Here is a 23,492-nt window from a genome sequence, read left to right on the forward strand (position 1 = left end):
GTTATCATTTTTCCAAACACCTCTCTGTGGTTTATCATTAAGGATATTTACAATATTTTATTTTCCGTAAAAATATTTTTTTATTGTAAAGTATTTACAATATTTTGAAGGTCTTGATAGAGAGATTATGGAGGCACCTATTTTGCTGTACTCTAACCAGCATGTTTTTCCCTAAATCTTTGGCAACTGTTTGGTCCAAAAAAAGCCCCATATTGTTTAAATTTGAAGTTATTCGCCATAAGATTGATTAATTTTTTGATGCTTTTTAGCTTTTCACTTTTGGGAAAACATTTCTTTGTCACTGAGCTATAATGTCACAGATCATAGAAAAGTCTGTCAATAGAACTCAAAAGTGACTTTTTGTATAACAGTAAAAACAGAAATAAAGGCTGATTTTGTTTTTTTTTGTTTTTTTATAATTTTATTTATTTATTTTTTCCCCCAAAGCCCCAGTAGATAGCTGTATGTCATAGCTGCACATCCTTCTAGTTGCTGCATGTGGGACGCGGCCTCAGCATGGCCGAAGAAGCGGTGCGTCGGTGCGCGCCCGGGATCCGAACCTGGGCCACCAGTAGCGGAGCGCGCGCACTTAACCACTAAGCCACGAATCCGGCCCTGATTTTGTTTTATTCACTGGAATTCAAGGCATAAACTTACAATTTTTATTCAACAATTGAATCCATAACAACACATAAATTCTTTTGTAAACGATGAGATCCTTGCTCTTACTTTATCCTTTAAAAAAGTTCTTATTTTTCTCACCTACGAATACATACTCACATATTTCATAAAATTGCTATTTTATGAAAGACACAATTATAAAAATTTTTCAATGAATATTGTATTTTAACAATTTCTTCCTTTTATGAATGATGTTCATAATTACACTTTTTAGCTAGATATAACTGTGAGGCAGATTTATAGTTCTTTGTCACATCAAATTTTAAAATGACATAAATTATAAAATGATTAGATATAATCATTTATATAAATATAAACCTATACTAATATAAAGATATAAAATAATATGATAAAATTGTAAATGATGTAATGATAAATGATATAATTCTATTTATATCACATAGAAATTTATATATGTATTTGTATATAAATTCCATTGATACGATTTAGAAATTTTAATACACTGACAGAGAAGGCTATTATCTTGCTTTAAAAAAATAATATGCTGGGGGTCAGCCCCTTGGCCTAGTGGTTAAGTTCAGCACACTTCGCTTCGGACGCCCAGGTTCAGTTCCTGGGCGCTGACCTACACCACTCATTGGTGGCCATGCTGTGGTGGCGACCCACATACAAAATAAAGGAAGATTGGCACAGATGTTAGCTTAGGGTGAATCTTCCTCAGCAAAAATAATAATAATAATAATAATATCCCTTTTTCTCCAAGAAAGAGTTAAGTGTCAAATAAGAAGTAAATCCAGGTAAATCAATTTTTAATATTTCAGATTGATGGATCAATTAAACGTCATAAATGTGGACTTTATAAAAAACTTTTCTGTGCACAAGAAAAATCTCAAAATCCTTTCAATACTTTCTGGAACCAAAGATTCCCTTGTTTGTATTATGTAATTGAAGAAGTAAAAGTTTTAGGTTCATTTAAATGTGTCAAAGGCACTGTCAAAAGCATATAGTTTAAAATACTCAAAGATGATTTTATGACCTGTCATGTAACAGGACATTTCTCAGTACCTTGAATTAATAAAGATATTTCCTGTACTCTATCTACAGAACATGGTGTTGGAGTCGGAAGACCTAGGCTTAATACTCTATGAATTGTCCTGTGAAATAACCATTTCATTACCTCACAGGGCTGATGTGAAGTTACAGCTTTCAGTGCCACCTCTCACTCAGGTGCACAGAGACCTTCATGACTCTACCAGTTACTACTTTAACTAGTTACTGTAACTAGTTCCTACTATAACTAGTGATCTTTTCTGGCCATCTAAGCGTAAAACCAAGATCTAGGAGAGGCAAGTGAGAGTGAAAGAGCCACACCTCCATCTCCACCTCTACACTAGTATCGTACAGGTTGATATCTTTACACACCATTATATATGTTCATAAAGTGCCTCACACATAAGAAAAACATATTATGGATATTTGTTATTACTACTATAAACAGAAAAGACTAGGTCTATGTTATACATGATCAAGATGAGAACCTTTCCCATGCTATTTTGAATATAAATATTAATAGAGTTAACAATAAAGAGTGAACAATTTTAGCCAGTTTAAATTAATTATAGCTATATAGATGATCTGAGAAGAAAACTTTTGACTGGAAGTTATATTCTAAGTGACATAAAAAGGGCTCTGCTGATATATATGCTGAAACAGCTTTAGGTCAGAAAAGTTAAGATTATCATCTTTGAAATAAAAATTACTAAAAATATTTATATTAATAAATAATTCCATAATCAACAAATGTTCATTGAGCCCCTTTTATATGCTAAACACTGTGTTATATGCTAGAGATATAATGCTTACTAAAATAGGCAGTAATTTACCTCACTGAATTATGGTCTAGTGGGAGAAACAGACATTCATCAAAAACTCACACAAATGAATGTATAATGACTATCAATATTATTAAGCCCCTACTCAGTGCTGAGCACTGTGCTAAGTATTTTCTTGGACTGCTTGTGTTTAATCCTCATACATGAATTTGAAGGATATAGGCGTTAAGTAACTTACCAAGTGTACACAGCTAGGAAGTTGTAGAAGTGGGATTTGGATCCAGGACTGTTTGACCCTCAAACCAGGTGTCTAAACAGCATGAGGCTAAAACAGAAAGATAATGTATTAACTTATGACCCCAATAATTACCCATTTGATGCAAGAAGGTGAACTGATTGCTTTGAGTCCTTTACTTGCTGGTTTGGTCCCAATCGAAGAATGTCAAAGAAGTCTGTGTAAGATAAATCAAGCTGAGGAAGTGGTGCCAAAACTCAGTTTTCTTAAACAAATAAAAAATACATAATTATTAATTAGTTCACAATTTGCTGGACTTTAAGTTAAAAAATGATAAATTCAATCATAACAATGTTATTAACAAAGGTAAATTGCTAAAAATAACCTTTTTTGGGAAACTGGATATTGCAAATATAACCTAAAACAATTATTGAAAAGGATTATGATCAAAATTATTAGAAGAATAATATGACAATTTATTTTGCATGATTACTGAGTAATAGTAGTTAAAATATGCAAAAAATCTAAGATGCATTTTGCAAATATTTTAAATCAATAATGATTATAACCAGTATATATATTATGTGGCATGTATACATATAGTGGCAGATACTGTTGGTCACTCTCATTTTTTTATTATTTATTTTATTTTATTTGTCTATATTTTCCTCACTTATTGAACATCAATTTTCTTTAGGTGTCAGGTGGGTAGAAATGTGCTCAGACATATGGGAAGAAATATGATTGCCTCTTTCATCTCTGTGATAAGCCAGTTTTGCTAATCTGATTCTCCTTTACCCATTATGGGTTTAGAATTGTTAGAATACTAAGGTCAATTTTGACAAGGCATGAGTTAACTGCTGACAAGAGCTGAGAGGTGTATGATAGGAGGAGAGATGGAAGAAAAGCAAGAGACAAGAAACAGTTCTAAATATGATGAAACAAAGTGTAGAAGTTTGAGTATATCCTAAAAGTTACACAATCAATGGAAGAATGATTACTATATAATAATAATAATAATAAAATAGATGGTAATATCAGTTAAAGAATCAAATCAACAGACACTAAAATTGGTAGATGAAGGGATCAAGATATAAGTACATGTTTAGAAGTATTAAAATGAACTCAAACAGAAAGAGATAAAAATTTCATCCTTGGAGTGTACAATTTAGTATTAAGAGATCCTATATGAAATTATTTTTGCTTTTGGTGATAGATTTTTGGTACTTCTTTTTGCTTTAACTTTTGCATATATTATTTCCATAAAAACACATATTTTAAAAAGAAAATTTACAATTCAGTTACTTCAAAGAATATAAATACAAAATATACAGCCCAAAGCAGTATATTATGACCATCATTCAAATCGTGGCTCTACTCTTACCAGTCGTATGACCTTGGTCAAGATGTCAAACTGCTCTGTTCTCAGTTTCCTTATCTATGAAATAGGAATGGTAAAGTACATATCTTATAGGAATAGAGTAAGGATGAAATTATATATGTAATTATATCAGCATATTGAACTGCATCATACCAATGTAATAAAGACTACTTATTGTTTTGTTCTGATTATTAGTATTATTTTCATTTAATTGTTATCTCTTCTCTTTTTTATTTCATTGTTAAGTCTTTTGTATTCCACTGTGAAATGGAGCCCAAGAAAAGAAAACATTTCAAGATTGATATGGACAAAAGTATCAAATGCTGCCAATATGTCATGTAAAGAAAATAACAACATCAATAACAGCTCATATTGCTCAGCACAAATCTTGAGTGTTAATACTTCTCATACTTTGGACCCAATTCACTTCAAACACTACTTTGAGTGATAACTTCTTTACACTTAACTCAAATACCATTCATATGCTGAATCAATAGCACTTAGATTTTTATTCTAAAATATAGACCTGCGCATTCAACTTTTTCTGAATATCTTTACTTGAGTGACCAACAGATAGTTGAGAAAGCGTCAGCATGGTAGTAAAGAGCTCATACTGTGGAGCATGGTTTTAGATCCCAGTAATGCCATTGAGTAGCTAAGAGACCTTGGGTAAGTTACTTAAATATTCTTGTGCCTCAATTTTATCATCTGTAAAATGGGCATGATAATAGTTCCTACTTCAGAGACTGGTTTGGAAGATTAAATGAGTTAGTATTTGACATGCTTATATTTTTGTTAAGAAGACAGACATCAAGCAAAGTAAATGTATACTTTTGTTTGTTGAATTATTTACCAGGACTTTCTCACTCTGTTAGGCAAACTGACTCTGGACATACCCAGATATATCCCAATCACAAGGCCAAGAGAGCTTCAGTTCTCAAACAGATTGTTAAGGCTATGGGAAATTGTTAGGCTCAGAACACGAGACAAATTTCAAAGAATTATTATGAAAATTTGGAGGTGAAATAGGTTCTGAAATTTGGGAATGTGGGATGTAATGTGCTGATGGATGACTCTAGCTTGATGAATCTCTCCCACCATTAATCTGTCTCCATGTTCTCAATTCTTGGGAAGGCAGCAAAGAACAACGGGTAAGTCCACATTGGTCAGATCAATCTTAGTTTGAAGTAAGGCTCAGCCCTGGTATGTAGCTAGGTGGCCTTAGGCAAGTTATATTCACATGGATGTCGTTATCTGTCCAGTGGGGATGACCACAATGGCAACAACATCCCTTATGCTGGTCTAAAGATAAAGAAGGTGATTTATGAAATGTTTATTATTATGCATAGTAATATCGTTCACTAAAAGATTTAATATTATCACAATAGTTATATTCCTTATAAGTGCTCCTGGCCACATGTGGTTCAAGAACTGCTGGGCTTTATAGGAGGATTACTTTGTTGTGTTTACATGTGGTGTTTGTGGTTTTTATCTCCAGTCACCAGGTTCAGCAAGGCAGTATACCAGAAGGAACTAGAGCTGTAAAGTCCACTGCATCTTGTAAACAAGAGTGAGTGAGTTTTGGGCCTATAATTGTCGGGAGTAGAGATATGAAGGAAATGCCTATTTCAAAATTCCTTCTGCCTGACCATATCTGCACTCTTATAGTCTTATTTCTCCTCTCTCTATTATTATCTGTCTCACTGCAACAAATAATACTGGTTGTCTTTTTTTTTTAAGAAATTTTAAAATTTCTTTTTCATCAACTACCATCTCCTTATTTATAATTCATTCACCTTATCCAGTTTAGTCTTTATTCAAAAGGAAAGTGTCCTACTTGCACAGAACAGAAGCTTGGAGAATATTTGGAAAAAATAAAAGGTAAGTGTCTACCACAAAATTGACACTGTGCTAAATTCTGGGGGTAATATGACAAACAATGTATAGATGATCCTTGTCCTCACAGAGACTATAGTCCAGTATGGGCTTCAGAGAATAATAAGGCAACTATAATGGAGAGTGATATATCATGTGATTGGAAGGTGTATAGACACAGACAGGGTACTTATCTGAAACCCAGGGAATGAGGGATGTATTCTTGGAAAAAGTGATACCTCAGATCAGAGCTTTAACATGACAGGACTGAGGCAAGAAAAAGAGTGGCATACAGGAGAAGTTGAAAAAGCTTGCTATTGTGTAATGTGATGAGGGAGTGACAGTCACTCAAACTGGAGAGGTAATAAAGGGTAGTATATGCATGGTCTTATAGCTCATGTTCAGGAGTTCTGTCCTTTTGTAAAAAAAAAAAAAATTAACAATGAGAAGCACTGAGTGATTTAAAGTAGATACATGACTGAATTTGGAATTTAGAATTTACTCTAGGTGCAATGAATTGGGTGAGAGTGATCCTGGAAAATGGGAGACAATCGTGAGATGGCTGAAGTTCTAGATGAAAAGCAATGCTGATCTGCTACAATGTGACAGCTGTAATAAAGAGAGGTGTACAGAGGGATGATCCGTGTTGGAAAGGGAATCTGCAGGACTGGGAGATTTATTAGATGAGAGATGGGAGAGTGATGAAGCAGAGTCATCAAGTTTGTGTCTGGATGTTTGCAGAGATGCTTAATTAAGTTGAAAACAGAAGGAAAAGGATCACATTTGGGTTGGTGGAGATAATCAATTTAATTTGGGGGCCAAGTGTCATGAAGTTTCTACAGGACCTCATAGTGAACAGGTCTGTTAGGCAGATGGACAGCTGCATCCTTTCCAACTTATCTAATCACTAATATTCAATTGCCACCATATATATATATATGTGTGTGTGTGTATATATATATAAAAATTGGTTTATCTCGAAAACAAAAAGAACTTTTAGGAAATTTTTCATCTTTTTTTTAATTACTGTAATCGATTTAGGCACATATTAAGGCAATATGATCCATAGAATGTTGTAAAGATCAGGGAAATAATTCATTTTGTTAATTAGTTTATTTTATTTTTCATTTGTTTATGGTTATATTCATTGATCACATGAGGTACAAGAATTATTAATCTGTTTAATAAGTTTGATAGTCAATTTTTTCTCAAAACTGAGACTGATATGAAGAAACTGTCATACCTATCCATGTTTAGAGATAAGAATAATGACATCCAATAAAATCAACAGTCTTTCCCAATATCAAATAAGAACCTGATTCCACTTTAGCCTGAATTAGTGAAATCTTAAACTGACAGAAATTTTATCCAGTGTAATGAATCAGTTATTGTTGATGGATTTTTCAAACGTCTGATAGATTTTTGTCTTTTTACATCAAGTTTTTTTTATAGTATTCCAAGCTAAAGGAAACATTTTGAAACATATTTTATCCATACAAGTTATATCAAACATATAGATCTTCCAAATTATTAGCAATATCTAAATATGGCCAAAAAAATGAAAGCTGATGAATTTTAATATCGCTATACATTTCTGACTCATAAGTAACAACTGATGATTACGTAGAATTCTTGAGGTTTGGGTAGAAGTTCTACGTTGAAATTCAGGAATCTGAACTTTGTCTGGAATTTCATGAGCATGGATTTTTAGCATGTACTTCATTTATCTACATGAATGCTACTTCTATGATTATTTGTCTTCTTGTCATTACCAACTAGTATATTAAAAGTTATGTTCCAGTCCAGTATTTCCTTCCTTATGTAATTGTCTCTACTGCCCTCTTTTTTCCTAGATATGCTAAAGGAAAATATAACCATTAATAACACCATTAAGTATGACTGCCAATAATAAGTTTATGGTTAAGAGATAAGTAGACTGGGGTAAGAAAAAATTAATTTATTGTTAAAAAATAAATAATCAAAATATTACTTACCTCCTCTTAAAGTATCCATGAGGAAATACTGTCAGGATTTACTTCTGTTCTAATTCTTCTTCTCTTATTCTTTTCTCTTTCTCTCTTCTAAAAATCAGTTTTAGGTCTAGGACGCTGGTTAGTGGTCTCGTTCTTGAGGATATTTGCCCTTTTGTGACTTTTCCTGTAACTTGCAAATAAATCCTACAAGGAGGCCTGTGTGAGAGAGCAACTGCTCACCATACAAGCGTACAATTTATGTCTACAACCCTGACCTTAGTTACTTTAACCCTAAAACTTGTGTTGAGCTGAAACACAGTACCAAGACTCCTGTTAAATTGGTCCACTCTCCATTTGTGAAGCCATCCTGAGGTCCTCGGTAGGCTTGAGCACATCCCACAGCAGGAGTCTGAGATCAGATCTTCAGACTCCAAAAGGACTATTCTGAAGTAATAAAGACCATTTATACTTTAAAATTTTACTGAAAGTCTCAGATTGGAGAACTAAAAATGTTTTATTCCCTTCAATAAAGCCTTTGGGAATATATGTTCCATTGAAGCAATTAGACAAGTTTACTGCTCTGCCCAGAAAGGAAGACCAGTGTGATGTGTGTAAGAAAACTAACATCTGGGCTTCCTGTAGATGTTGAGTATGGGAGTGGTGAGAGGGGGGCACTTGTTTTCATTTTGAATAAGGTGCGTACTTCCTTTAGCTCATCTTTGAGACAAAGGAGACTTAGCCAGGCCTGAGACCATTCCAAAAGATTTAGTACTCTTTTAGGTGCCAGAAGGTTTTTTCACATTTTTAGTTTTGTCATGATTTCAAATTTATAGAAGAGTTGTAAGATTAATACAAATAACTTTATTTCCTGAATCATTTGAGAGCAGTTTGCTCCACCACACCCAAATACTTTAGCGTATTTCTTACAAATAAGGTCATTCTCCTATGTAACCACAACACAACCATCAAAATTATGAAATTTATATTTACATATTATTATCATCTAATTCAAATACTCTATTCAAGTTTCAACAATTGTCCCGATAATATTGCTTATAGCGAAAATATCCAATCTTGGATCATATATTGCATTTATTTCTCATGTCTCTTTAGTCTTCTTCAATCTGGAAAAGTTCTTCAATATTTACTTGACTTCCACGACTTTGACACTTTTGAAGAGTATAGAATCGTTATTTTACAAAATAACCCAAATTCCTCAACATATTCCTTTTGATTACATAGGTTACACATCTTTGGCAGAAATATCATAGAAATGATAACATTGTGTCCTCCTTGCATCACATCAGGAGGGCAGATGATGTCAGTTTGGCCCATTACAGATGATATAAACTTTGATCACTTGATTAAGCTAATGTATTTCAGGTTTCTCCACTGAAAAGTTACTCTTCTTTCTCATTGTAATTAAGAAGTATTTTATGGGTGGTAAATGTAAATATCCCATTCTTCATTAAACTTTCACTGTTTGCATTAGCACTCATTGATGTTTCTTGGCTGCATTAATTATAACTACAATTTTATAATTCCATCATTCTTTCTATAGTTACTAGTTGGCATTCCACAATGTGGAAAAATCAGTCTTCCTTCCTCCCTTCCTCCCTTCCTTCCTTCCTCTATTCCTTCCTTTCTTCCTCCCTCCCTTCTTGCCTTCCTGCCTTCTTGTCTTCCTTCCTACATGAATTCCTAAATAGAAATTCAATGGGTTACAATATATTAATATCGTTGTTTATTTTTATATTCAAATTACCACAGATTTTTACAGTGGGAACTCCTTCAGCCTGGCTTCCATGTTCATTTTAAAGAAACATTTTATTCTGAAATAATTTTAGATTTACAGAAGAGATGCAATATAGTACAGAGAGTTCTTCTGTATCTTTTACCCAGCTTCCCTTAATGTTAGCATTTTGCATAACCACATTTCTGTGCCCTTTTGACATGTCCCCATCATTCTTTGTACACTTTCTTACTTTTTAGCACAAAATATCGAGGCTAATCTTATACTTCCCTTGTCCCATCTCTGGAATAAGCCATTTCTCCACGGGGCCCTAACTCACAGGGATCTGTGGCAATTTGCCTCCACTTTGTAAAGTGAGAATCCCTTGCCCAGTTTCCAGTTATGAGCTAGTATCCAGAATAAGAGATCACGGAACTAAAAAGAGAGCAGTTCCCACTGAGGAAAGGTGTATAACGTCAGAGCATTCACATGAATTGAGGCTTCATCTTGGTCTTCAGTAGCAGTTTCTCCAGTTCTTCCCTGAATGGCAATGCAGTTATTTACTGGAATTACTGTATATTGAGGAAATGGAGATTCTCAGATTTTCCAAGAATTTTGGGTTACAGGGGCCAAGATAACATCGATACAAGGACACACAGAATGCCATCGTGGACCCTCTGTTAAATTGGAGCCACATATAGGTCAATTGATGAATGGAGTCCTGTCTTGAGTCCATCTCAGAATGGGTCTGTGTTAGTTTTATATAGTGGCTGTAAGAAATTATCACAAACTTAGTGGCTTAAAACACCACAAATTTATTAACTTGGGGTTCTGTAGGTCAGAAGTCCAACAAGAGTTTCAGTGGGCTGAAATCAAAGTGTCAGCAGGGCTGATTTCCTTTCTGGAGTTTCTAGGGGAGAATTTGTTTCCTTGCCATTTCCATCTTCTAGAAGCTGCCTGTATTCTTTGGCTTCTGGCCCCCTGTCTCCATCTTCAAAGCTAACAACATATGGCTGAGTCTTTCTCATGTTATATCTTTCTGACTTTTCTTCTTTCATTGCATCTCTCTCTGATCACAACTGGGAATGACCTCTGATTTTAAGGACTCATGTGATTTGATTGGGCCCATCTGGATAATTCAGGATAATTTCTCCATCTCAAACTCTGTATTCTTAATCATATCTGCGAAGTCCCTTTTGTCACATAGGTAAGATATTCACAGATTCTAGGGACATCTTTAGGGATACATCCTTGGGGAGCCATTACTGTGTCTACCACAGAGTTCAATGTGTCCATGGATCAATGCCGTGATCATTTTGCTAGTCCCTGAGAGTATAACTGGGATGAACATACTGAGCAGCTGGCAAAGCTTTCATATTGGTTCTTGACTTGTTGACTAGGGTACATTGTGGTATAAAAGGCTGTAAAGAAGCCCATTAAACTTCCCCCAATACCCAGCCACAATAGTATATCAGAAAATATCATATCACGGGTGGAATGGCAGATTAATGCCTCTCTCAAAGACTTAAAGGTATAGGGATAGTGGTTTCCACCATTTCATTTACCAGTCTGGCTCCTGCAAATATCAGATAGATTTTGGTGGATGACAGTGGCTTACTACAAACTTCACCAGATGGTAGCAACATTGCAGCTGCTACATCAGATAGGGTATCTTTAATAAAATAGATCCACACAAATTCTGGTACTTATTATGCACTTATTGATCTGATTGATAAGAGTGCATTCTCATCAACACCCATCAATAAGGACAATCAGAGGCAGTTTGCATTCACTTGGTACAATTTGCTTTAGAGATATGTTAATCTTTTTGACCTCATTGATAGTAGGACCAGAAGGGACCTTGATCCTTTAGACATTCTGAAGAATATCATGCTGTTTACCATATTAAAGACATTATGTTAATGGGCCTGATGAACAGGAAGTGGCAACTACTGTAGATGCTTTTTAAGATACGTGTACTCTAGAAGGTAGGAGATAAACTCTACAAGATTCAGAAGTCTGTCACATCAACAACATTTTTAAGAGTCTAGTGGTCTGGGGAAAATAGGTGGTCCATATTCCTATGTCATCTACTTTTGTTTCACCAATGTGTCTTTCTCAGCTTACACCAATAAACTCATGGTGTGTTCACTAGGGCCACCTGAAACAAGAAGAAAAACACAACCTGGTTAACAGAAGAGTCAGGTTGGTAAGTTGGTGAGAGCCAAAAATAGACTGCTGCTGACCTATACTCCTGCTCAGGAGTATCCCAGAAAGACATTGATGAAAGGAAATCTTCTCTATGGGCAGAGCTTCAGGCCAACCATCTAGTCACACTTCGTACTGAGAAAACACATGTCTCAGGTAAGTATATACTATATTCCTGGGCAGTGGTGAATGAGTTTGGCTGGTTTTTCAGAGGTCTGGAAGGCACATGATGAGAATTTTGAGAACAGAAGGTCTGAGGAGTAGATATGGATCTGTAATAGTGGCCACACAGTGTAGGAATCTTTGTATCACATGTTAATGACCACCCAAGAAATTATCAACTATAGAGGAGGCAATAAATAGCACCATATATGGGCCCAGTAGGGCTCCCAGTTACCAAAGTTGAACTAGTTATTGCTGCTGCTGAATCTATATACCTAAAAAAATTGGAAGCACACTTTGGGAGAAATTTTGTGTAAAAAGAAAAATTGAAGTTACAATCTATTCAAAACTGAAAGAAAAAAGTCATTACATCTGAATACCTGTTGTATAGGGCCAAAGGGACTCGCAGAAGACAATTTATAACATTAAATGTTTTTACCAGAATCTGAAGAAAGTGGAAAAAAGTGAACTAAAGTTTCAATTCAAAATGGTAGAAAAAAAATAGAAAATTGAATGAAAGAAAGAAGACCAGAACAAAGAAGACTAAAAGAGAAATTAATGAAATAACAGTAAAAATGAGAAATAGTTAATCCATACAACTAATATTTTCTGTTGAAAGGATGCATGACATAGACAATTAATTAGTATGATCTTTAAAAAAGAATGAACACCTTAGTATGAATGAAAATTAGAATTAAAAGACTGAAAAAAACAAGTGCACAAAGATTATGGAACAAATATTAGAGAATTGTTCAACTCTATATCAATCACTGATGTCTTAGGTAACATGGACAATATTCTATGAAATATATTTACCAAAATTGGCTTCCAATGTGAAAATATTAATATGCAAAACATAATTCCCTAAAGGTAATTGGAAATGTAATAAATATCTATTTCTCAAAGATGCAAAGATGGTTTTATGAATGATTTTATCAAACTTTCAAAGAGCAGCTAACTCTCACAACCATTTCAAACCATCAAAAAATATAAGTTATCCAAGTCATTTTACAAGGCTGAAATCATCCTGATTTTGTTGTCAGATCAAGATAGTAAAAGAAAAAAAATTTCAGACTCACTTGTGAGCATAGAAGGAAATATTCTGAACAAAACTTTAGTAAGTGGAATCAGTATAAAGAAAAATAAATTTACAATAAGAACAAATAAAGTTTATTCCAGCAAAGCAAAGAGGACTTAATATTACGAAACCTAAAAATACAGTTTACCACATCTACAGCTTAAAGTGAAAAAAAATCATAGAATAGATATTTCTTACCAACAGAATACTTTCCACATAATTATGGAAAGATTTACCTTCTATCTGTCTCCTTCTTTCTGTACATAAGTATATCCACATGTAGTACATAATTCAAAAGGTTTGAAAGAATATAAAGTGAACAAGATATCAAAAAGAATTCTATTAAATTTAATATACATTAATGATCAATACACTTAGTATATGGTCTATGAGTTAGGAACTCAACCACAGACAAGCGATGAGAAAACCCAAGTAGAATGACTTAAATGTTATTTATTTGTCTCATGTACAAAGAAACAGTTCAGGTTTGGTGAAGGAGTCAACAATGTTATCACAGGACCCAAACTTTGTCTATATTTCTGTTCCATTATCTGTAGATGATACTTTCACCCCCAGGCATGTCTCTATGGTTTCATTAAGACAGCTGCGACTCCCAGCCTTCTGTGTGTTTTGCAGGTATGAAAAAGGATAAGAGAAGAATAAAACAAACAAAATACTTGAGATGATAAAAATGTTGATTTTTTAATGTTATGGTGATAGACCTAAAAACTCAAGAAGTTCAGCACTCAAACTAATAGAACTAATGAGCATTTGGTAAGGTAAACAGATCAACATGCAAAATCAATAAAGAATCTTTTTTTTGCTGCTGTATACCAGAAATAACCTACTAGAACCTAAAAAAGAAAATGCTATCAAGTAGAGTGAAAATAATGAAGAGAAATATCAACTTGCAAAGACTTAAGTAACGACAGAAATATACCATATTCTTGTAGAGGATTACAGTAGTTTAAAGCTAATTTCTCTCAAATGAATTTATAAATTTATTTCCATCCCAATAAAACATCACTACAAGATTTTTAAATAAGTTTGACAAACTAATTTTAAACTATAAATGGAAAATTCAATAAAAAATCATTATGGGATATTTTAACAAATTTGAAAACCTAACTTCTTAATAAACATTTTATTTTAGAATAGTTTTAAATTTACAGAAAAATTGTAAAGATAGTACAGAGAGTTCCCATATAGGTCATGCCCAGTTTCTCCTATTATTAACATCTTATATTAAAATGGAATATTCATTATAATAGTGAACAAATACAGTCGTTATTAACTAAAGTCCATACTTCATTCACATTTCCCTAGTTTTTACCTAATGTCCTTTTTCTATTTCAAGATCTTAACAAAGTAATTTTAAACTCTGTTAGAAAAGAAAATATGTAGGAATAATAGGCTACATTTCAAAGTGAAGAACAAAGAAGAGACTTGGAACACAATTCAATTATAATATTTTAAGTTGTGATATTAAAGCAAAAAGTGGCAAACAGAATCAAGTGTCCACAAAGACAAATGCTTTGAAGATTTCAGTGTACAATAAAGAAAGAAGGCACCATTTATTGAATATAAAATATCCAGATATCCAGAAGCCTACCAAGAGTTGCCTCATTAGAACAAAAGAAGCTCCTATCCAAAGAAATTCCAAAGGATTTTGGAGCTCTATGTCAGGAACTTGGTTCAAAGACCAAATATTAGAACAAAATATGCTCCTCGTACCTTTATTACTTTAGAAATTACAAAGGTTTTGGGAGCTCGGGCCAGAAGCCAGGGACAAAGACTAAAATATATATTTCCTATTATATCACAATATCACATTAATAGATGTCATTACATTGCTTTACAAATTCAGTACAAAAATACATTATTAATAAAAGCTTAAAAAGGGACAGCACTATGAGAAAATAGTTATAGTTAAATAAATTCTATAGAGTTTAGAATTCTGAATATATAAATTAACCATTCAATTCAGTGGGAAAAATACAGATATAAATAGAAAGGGGAAAATACATTAATTGGTGATTCATAGATGAAAAAATTCTATTAGCCAATAAAATATATGAAGATTCTCAAAATCAATAGTAATCAATGTGATGCAAATTAAAACAATAATTTACCATATTTCATCTATAAAAATGACTTGTGGTGGCATTGTGGGGTGTATATTAGAAGGAATTATATATTAATACTGTGTAAAAGGCAGATTTCAGTTTTTCTGTTGACATAAGATAAGGTGTGAAGTAATCAATAGAATAGGAATAAAAGAAGAGGGAATATTTAAGAGATATTTCGACAATATAATTGAAAATGCTTGGTGTGTTGGTAATAGAGAAGACAGAAAAGTTAACTGTTATATAATAAATAAATGCTATTCTCCAAGGTCTAATTTAGTTATTCCATTGTTGTAAACTTGCAGTAAAATAGGAATAAAGTGTGTTCTTCCAAAATAGAAGTAAAACATCTCATGATACTCTCCATGGAAGGTATCATATATAGGCTTAAATATACTTTAGAGAAGATTTTTAGTATGGGAAAGATTTCTTCATCTGAAACTAGAAGATAAAAGAGAAACATACCAAAAAAAATCTCTTGAAGATATAAAATGAGAGTTGCCAAAACTGAAAAAATAAATTAAAATATAAAAGAGAAAAATAATCTTAGAAAGGAAGAATAAAATCCAATCTTATTTTCTTCCTTAACTATTTGAGGCTATTAATTTCACAAAAGCACTGTTTAGAAAAATCTCATAAAATAATATTTACTATTTTGCCCATATTTTCTAGATGTTTTATAATTGATAAAATGATTGGATTCATAGCCTTTGTGAAAAGTTCTAGGTATAGATTATGTTTATGTGCTTTCAAGACTTGCTATTAAGTTTTTCTTCTTATTGTGATCAGCAAATTAATTACGCCTCAAATATTCCTGCTTTTTAGAGTTATTGAAGTGTTCTTTATGGTCTAATACATGAGCCTTTTTTGTGCATGCTCCTTAGGTATTTAAGACAAATATGTATTCTGTTTTAACCTATAAATTTTTAAATGAATTTTTCATTTTAGGATAGTTTTCGATTTACAGAAATATTGTAAAGATAATACAGAGAGTTTCCATATATCCAATATCCAGTTTCCCCTATTATTAGCATATTAGTATGGTACATATGTCACAGTTCATAAACCAATATTGATACATTAGTATTAATTAAAGTTCATGTTTTCCTTAGTTTTACCTAATGTCCTTTTCCTTTCCACGATCCCATCCAGCATACTACATTATTTAGTAGTATGTTTATATTTAGTCATCATGTCTCATTAGGTTCTTCTTGGCTGTGAGTTTCTCAGACTTTCCTTGTTTTTGATGACCTTCACAGTTTAGAGGAGTACTGTCCCTCAATTAGGGTTTCTCTGATGTTTTTCTCATAATTAGATTGAGATTATATGTTTTTGGGAGGAAGTGTTTGAGGTAGTGTTTGCCAGATTTCTCCACTGTAAAGTTACTCTTTTCCCTCTTGCCATACTTTCCACACAATTTGGAAGGCGATCACTACATGTACATCATAGTTAAGGAGTGAGAGCTATGTTCCACCTCCTTGAGGGTGAAGTAAATTATATAGCATTTTTCTGCATAAAAGGTCTGTCTATTCTCCACTTATTTATGTGTTCAGTCATTTATTTACATCAGTATGGATCATAGATATACTCTGTGTTATAGTTTAATACTATTTTATTTATTTTGTTGCTCAAATTGCTACAGCTTTGGCTATTGGAGGTTCTTTCAGTTAGCTCCTATGTCACTTTGACATACTCCCATCATTGGGTTGTTTTTGAGCACCTCCTTATTTTCTGGTACTATAAAATGATCCAAAATTGTATTGTATATTTCCTTCCTTAGTCCTAGAATCAGCCATTTCTTCAGGAAGCTCTGGTTCCTTTTATTGAAGAATGGTATCAGAAATCAAGATTTCTTGATGTGTGAGGTTTGCTCATGGCTCTTGGGATGTCAATGCTTCTTGGCCCTCTCAGTTGAGAGAAAACATATGGTGTCTTTGTCTGGTTTTGGTATTAGGGTAATTCTGGCCTCATAGAATGAATTAAGAAGTTTTTCTACTTCTATTTTTCTAGAGGAGATTGTGGAAGACAGGTAAGATTTTGTCATTAAGTGCTTTGTACAATTTACCAGTGTAGTCGACTGGGCCTGGTGCTTTCTTTTTTGGAAAAGTATCAATTATTGATTCAATTTCTTTAATAGAAATAGGGTTATTCAGGCTATCTGTTTCTCCAAATCTGAATTTTGGTAGTTTGTTTTTTCAAGGAATTGGTCCATTTCATCTAGGTCATCAAATTTGTAGGCAGAAACTTGTTCATAATATTCCTTTATTATCCATTTTATGTCTATGAGATCAGTGCTGATGGCCTGCATTCATTTCTGATATTGGCAATTTATATCTTCTCTCTCTTTTATTTATTTATTTTTTTTGGTTTAGGTTAGCTAGAAATTCATCAATTTTATTTATTCAGCCTTTGATTTCATTGATTTTTCTCAGTTGTTTTCCTGTTTTCAATTTCTTTGGTTTGTGCTCTAATTTTTATTGTTTCTTTTCTTCTGCTTGCTTTTAGCCTATAAACGTTTAAACTTATAAATTGGATACACATTTTAAATTACTAGATCTCTCTTTGTATTTATTTTTTTGTCTGTTTAGTTTGTCAATGACTGTGCAGGTTCAGTTGAATTTTCTTACTGAGAATGTTTTTTATATTAATTTGTCTTTTAAATTCTTATAGTTTAGCTTGTGGAGATTGATGTTCAATGAATTCATGGCATACCTTTATTATATATCGAAAACCCATCACTACAAATATCCTTTGTTATCTTGTTTAATGTTTTGATTCTTACTTTAAACTTGTCTGATACCATGTTTGAAGTCTTCGTTGTTTTTTGGGTTTTTTTTTTTTTTTTTTGCATATGTTTGATGTACCTTTGAAACCCTTTATGTCAATATTTCTGTGTCATTTTGTAAAAAAAACTACTGAGAATTCTTGGAAAGTTACTAGTTTAACATTTTCTCTCTGCTTTTAACTCCAAAATATCTACTTTACCTGCCACAACTAACTCCTTAAGCGATCAGATAGCTGGCTTGAGTGATATTTCAGACTTTTTTAGATATCCAGGTCAAGGCACATTTAGGGCTTTCTCTCTGGAAGTCAGCAAAATGAGAAAAATGGTTCCACAGCCCCTCAACCAGATCCTGGAAAGTTATCAGCTCTGTTCTGTTATACCCAGGTATAAATTTACAGTAGCCCCACATGTATATGTTGGGAGTTTCTCTGTTATGTACTAGTGTCTCTGGTTTCCATGAAACTGAGGATAAAATGAATGTGTAGACTAATTTTTTTTCTTCTTCTAGGAGACAGCTGGGAAAGAGTCAGAGATGTCCTGGGACTTGGCAGCAGAAACATCCCCATTGCTTGATAGCTTCCTGGCTGCTGTGCGACCAGACTTTAGAGGTACATGCCAATTCTCTTTTTAACTCTCCTAGGACTTCCACCATTCAAGATTCCAACAACTGTACCCAAGCTCCATTGAGCAGGGAAGTGAAAATAACATGTTTAAGGAATCCAGAATCCAGTCAAAAGGAAAATTCCCCAAGCAGTCAGAATAGGGTCTGTTGGTCATCTCCTCTGAGCTGAAGATACATGTATCTCATTGCCTACTCAATATTAAAACTTGAAAGGTCCAAAACATGAAATAGAATAAAATAGAGGTATTAATGTAATATTGGGTTTCTCTCATTGCATAACTCGTTTATTCATTATTTTACCCTTAGCTACTATTCCTCCTTCTCTCCATTTATACCAAAACTTTCCCACTTTCAGAAGAGACATTAGGTTTGTTCACTGTGTTGGTCTAGATTGAAGGCAGCAATACTTGTCTAGCAAGTGTCTTCCCCTCAGTCCATTCTTGTTCAGATAGGGTAAGGTTACATGGGTGCAGAACTAGTGATATATCTTTACCCCCAGGCAAGATAGCTGTGTTCACTGTTAGCCCCAGTTTTGCCAGATGAAGTAAAGGCACATCCTGCCCCATCAGGCCCTTAGGAATTGTAACATAAAGGTTAAAAATATAGTTACAGTTTCTTGCTTAAGAATCCTCCCTGTTTCCAGCCCTTGTAGTTGCAGCCCTAGTCCTGTGACCACTGCATCACTTAGGGGAAAAAAAAAAAAGTTGAGGAGATGTAGGAAAGAAAGAAAAAAAGAAAAACAAAGTCATTATACCAACATCCTCTTCCGGTGGCAAGAATTGCATAGTCATACCAGAATCCTTCCCCATCACCTCTTCCTCAGATCCACCAGATAAACAGAAATCTATTCAGTGGGGACACTCCCTCAGCCCCACTCATGTTCATGCTGAGTGGGAGCACACACTCTTGAAGTCATATAAGCCAGCTCTCCATGCCTTAATTTCCTCCCCCCGTTTTAGACAACTAATGTTTCAATTGTCCATTCCAGTTCTCTATCAAACTATTAGAATATCTCCTGCCTGTTGTTGGACATTTTGGACTGTAAAGTATGTTCCTTGCTCTAAAAAAAAAATGATGGTCAATCATCCAAATGAGTGCAATATCTTCTGTTCTGGTTCTTTTACAGTATTCTGAGCATTGGCATCCACCACCAAGTAAGCAAAGTCCAGTCTAGAGTTAGTGTCTGTTCCTGCCAGGACCCATTTGTAGCCCCCCAGGACTACCAGCATCAGTCTCACTTGCCAGCTATGTTCAGGGCCTTCCTCCCAGGGAATCCGCCACATAGCCATCTGCAGTCTCTTTCTCTTTTGATGGCAGACAGAACAGCTCTTATGGGCAATTTGTGCCTCAGAAGGTGGAAGAGGGCTATGTCTAGGTTTAGCCCATCTTTGCATTGCTGCAGTACTCCCATGTCTATTCATCTTACATACTATGGTGACTACCTTAAGCAAGCACACAGGGATAACTGCTTGTTGATACCAGTCACCTTCTAAACCTGGAAGGGGTTCTGTTAGTGAGCATCAACCTGCCCTACTTTAATGTACTCTTCAAATTTCCATAGTGGATTCCATAGGGCAATGCTCCACAGAGACGTCCCTTCAGTAGGTCAGGTTTCCATTACCCTTCTACCTTTCCATGTGGCCAGGCCATTGGCCACTGTCCGTGAGTCAGTAAAAACCCAAACATAGGGACTTTTTTTATTGTTCAACTCTTCCATCACTGCTAGAAAAACAGCATGCAATTCAGCCCACCAAGCTGATCTGTTTTTACCTTCTTCAGTCAGAGTGGTGGCCCTCCAGACAAAGTGTTGTCCATTGAACTGCTGTTCAAAAACCAATAAGCTCTTTGTTGTTCAGTTGAGAGCTGTTTATAGGGAACTGTCTAAATGACAATAGAATCTAGTAGCTCCTCACACGGTCCAGAGTCAGTCCTAGGGAAAAAGAGGTTCCCTGTTCATGATCATCTCTTCCTTGCATTCCCCAGGCAGTATAATCCTTATAAATCATTTCCATTTTATTATGGAACTCTTCTGGGCACTGCCATCCCCATTAGAGCACTTCTCCAACATACCCTAGACGTAACAGATATTTCAGGATCTAAGATCATTTTATGTCTTTCAGTCATCAGGATAGCTTCAATTAACATCTGTCAGCAAGTTAATAAATGCACCTCAAATGGAGATTTCATTTGAGTAGTCCAAACTCCCAGTAGTTGTTGCTGGAAAGTGCTGACAGGGTTCTGCCATAAGCTCCAGTCCACTCTCCACATAGGGCTGTCACACAGAGAATTTGCCCCTACCAGCATTCCAGCTTCTATTCCACACCGTGTGGGCTCAGGCAATCTTACTTGTTCCCATTTGGCAAGTCCAATTAATACTGTTTGATGGGTGTGTTTACATGCCTTCTGTGTTCCAATACTAGGTAGGGGAAACACTCTCCAGTCAGATACAATGTCCATCCCCATAATTCAATCAGGTAAAAGAGACACAACCAGATCACAGAAGGCCTGTTCAAACATACCAATTCTCCTATAAACTTGTATCCTAATTCCATCAACCTTTACATTCCTAACTGCAGCCTCCATTAGGACTGCATCAACAGGTTCTGATTATACTATACTAGCTAGGGGAAATGTTCCCCTGTCAGACATAATATCCATTCCCATGAAACAGTCAGGTAAAGAAGACACAACTTCTTTATATAAAGTCTGTTTAAACATTTCAACTTGCATAGTCTTGTCAGCTCTTATATTTTTGTGTTCTCTTAATTAAATTGTCACCTGTGTCAGGGCTTTACCAATGGGTTGTGGTACCACAGTCTATGAGGATCCTGCATCAAGGAGTCCTGGAAACTTCTTCACCCCCTAACCATTTTATTCACTCCTGTTCAAAAGTCTTTGGGTACCCAGTGAGGGGTTGAGTCAAGGGACCCTGGCCCTTTTGTCAATCTTTAACTTGATTAATCTGTCTAACCTCTACCACAAGTGATTGCTGGTCAGGTTTCCCATTGTTATATCTGTCTTCTGGCTTTTTAAATTTTTCTAAGCTGGGATAAATAGACCGGACTTTTGGGGGGCACTTTAATGCTGGAGGGCCTTAAGGAGGGTCCATTTGGCCCACCCACTCGTTGGTAGTGCTCTATTAAATCCTTTGTTTTAACTCCATCAAAAATGGAGTGAAGGGGCCGGCCCGGTTGTGCACACAGTTATGTGCGCGTGCTCCGCTTCCGCGGCCCGGGGTTCGCATCTCGGGGGCACACCAACGCACCACTTGTCAAGCCATGCTCTGGCAGCGTTCCATACAAAGTGGAGGAAGGTGGGCACAGATGTTAGCCCAAGGCTGATCTTCCTCAGCAAAAAGAGGAGGGTTGGCAGTGTATGTTAGCTCGGGGCTGATCTTCCTCACCACAAAAAAAAAAAAAAAGGGAGTGAACATCAAAAAATGTCCTTTTTATTTATCTCATTTGTTAATAACATTTAAAGATTTCTACCCTGCTAGGAAGCATCCCATGATTCTCCTCTTTCTTTTTCCTCTTTGTTCCATTCTTATCAGTATTTGCTTATCCAGTCCACCAGATTGGCTGTCCCCTCAGGAATACCCTCCTGTGTGTCTGGATCGCATATAGTCATCTGTGATTGCTCCATGGTGAGCTGTGGGTCCGGTATCAACCCAAACACGCTCTTCCACTCTGCAGCATTCAAAACCAAAGACACAGCCCCCAAAGGACTGCTACCAATTATCAAAAGCTCTAAGAGGCAAAGATGGATTCTTTCCCAGAGCCAGGAAGGAGCATGGCCCTGCTGACACCTTGATTTTGGACTTCTAACCTCCAGAACTGTGAGAGAATAAGTTTCCGCTATTTTAAGCTATCCAGTTTGTGGTAATTAGTTTGTGGTAGCAAGGTGATATAATGGGTATGCAGTTATTCAAAACATTCTCTTATTTACTTTTTATACTTTCAATGTCTGTAGGGTAAGTAGTGTCTTCCCAATTTCATTCATGAAATTGGGGATTTGTGTCTTCTCTCTCTCTTTGGTTAGTCTGGCCAGAGGTTTATCAATTTTATTCATCTTCTCAGAGAATAAGCTTTTGGTTTGATTGATTTTCTGAATTGGTGTTCTGTTTCCAATTTCATTGATTTCTCCTTTTATGTTTATTATTTTATTTCTTCTGCTCATTTTGGGTTTAATTTGCTATTCTTCCCCTAGTTTCTTAAAATGGAAGCTTAGATGATTGATTTGAGACCTTTTGTCATTCTAATGTAGCATTTAATGCTCTGAATTTCTGGACTGCTTTAGCTGTGTCACAATTTTGATATGTTTTACTTTCATTTTCTTTAAGTTCAAAATATTTTCTAAGCGTCTTTGATACTTTCTCTTTGACCCATAAATTATTTAGAAGTATGTTATTTAATTTCCAATTACTGGGAATTTTTCAGATACCTTGCTCTAATTGATATGTAGCTTAATTCTGCTATGGTTCACAGACATATTTTATATATCTATTGTCAAATTTATTATGGTTTGTTTTATGTCTCAAAATATAGTCTATCTTGGTGAATGTTCCATGTGAACTTGAGAAGAATGTGTATGAAATTCATTTTGTTTCACTCAGTTTTGGTAGTTTCTACAGATGTTGTAGTAGACAGAGTAATGACATCCCAAAGAAGTCTATGTCCTAAAGGGACTTTGCAGATATGATTAAATTGAGGATCTTGAGATGGGAAGATAATCCTAGATTATCAGTGTGGGCCCAATGTAATCACAAGGATCCTTATTAGGGAAAGAGGGCAGCAAGAGAATCAGCATCACACAGGAGATGTAATGATGGAAGCAGAGGTCAG

Source organism: Diceros bicornis, chromosome 14 (assembly GCF_020826845.1).
Source record: "Diceros bicornis minor isolate mBicDic1 chromosome 14, mDicBic1.mat.cur, whole genome shotgun sequence".
Classification (NCBI taxonomy): Eukaryota; Metazoa; Chordata; class Mammalia; order Perissodactyla; family Rhinocerotidae; genus Diceros; species Diceros bicornis.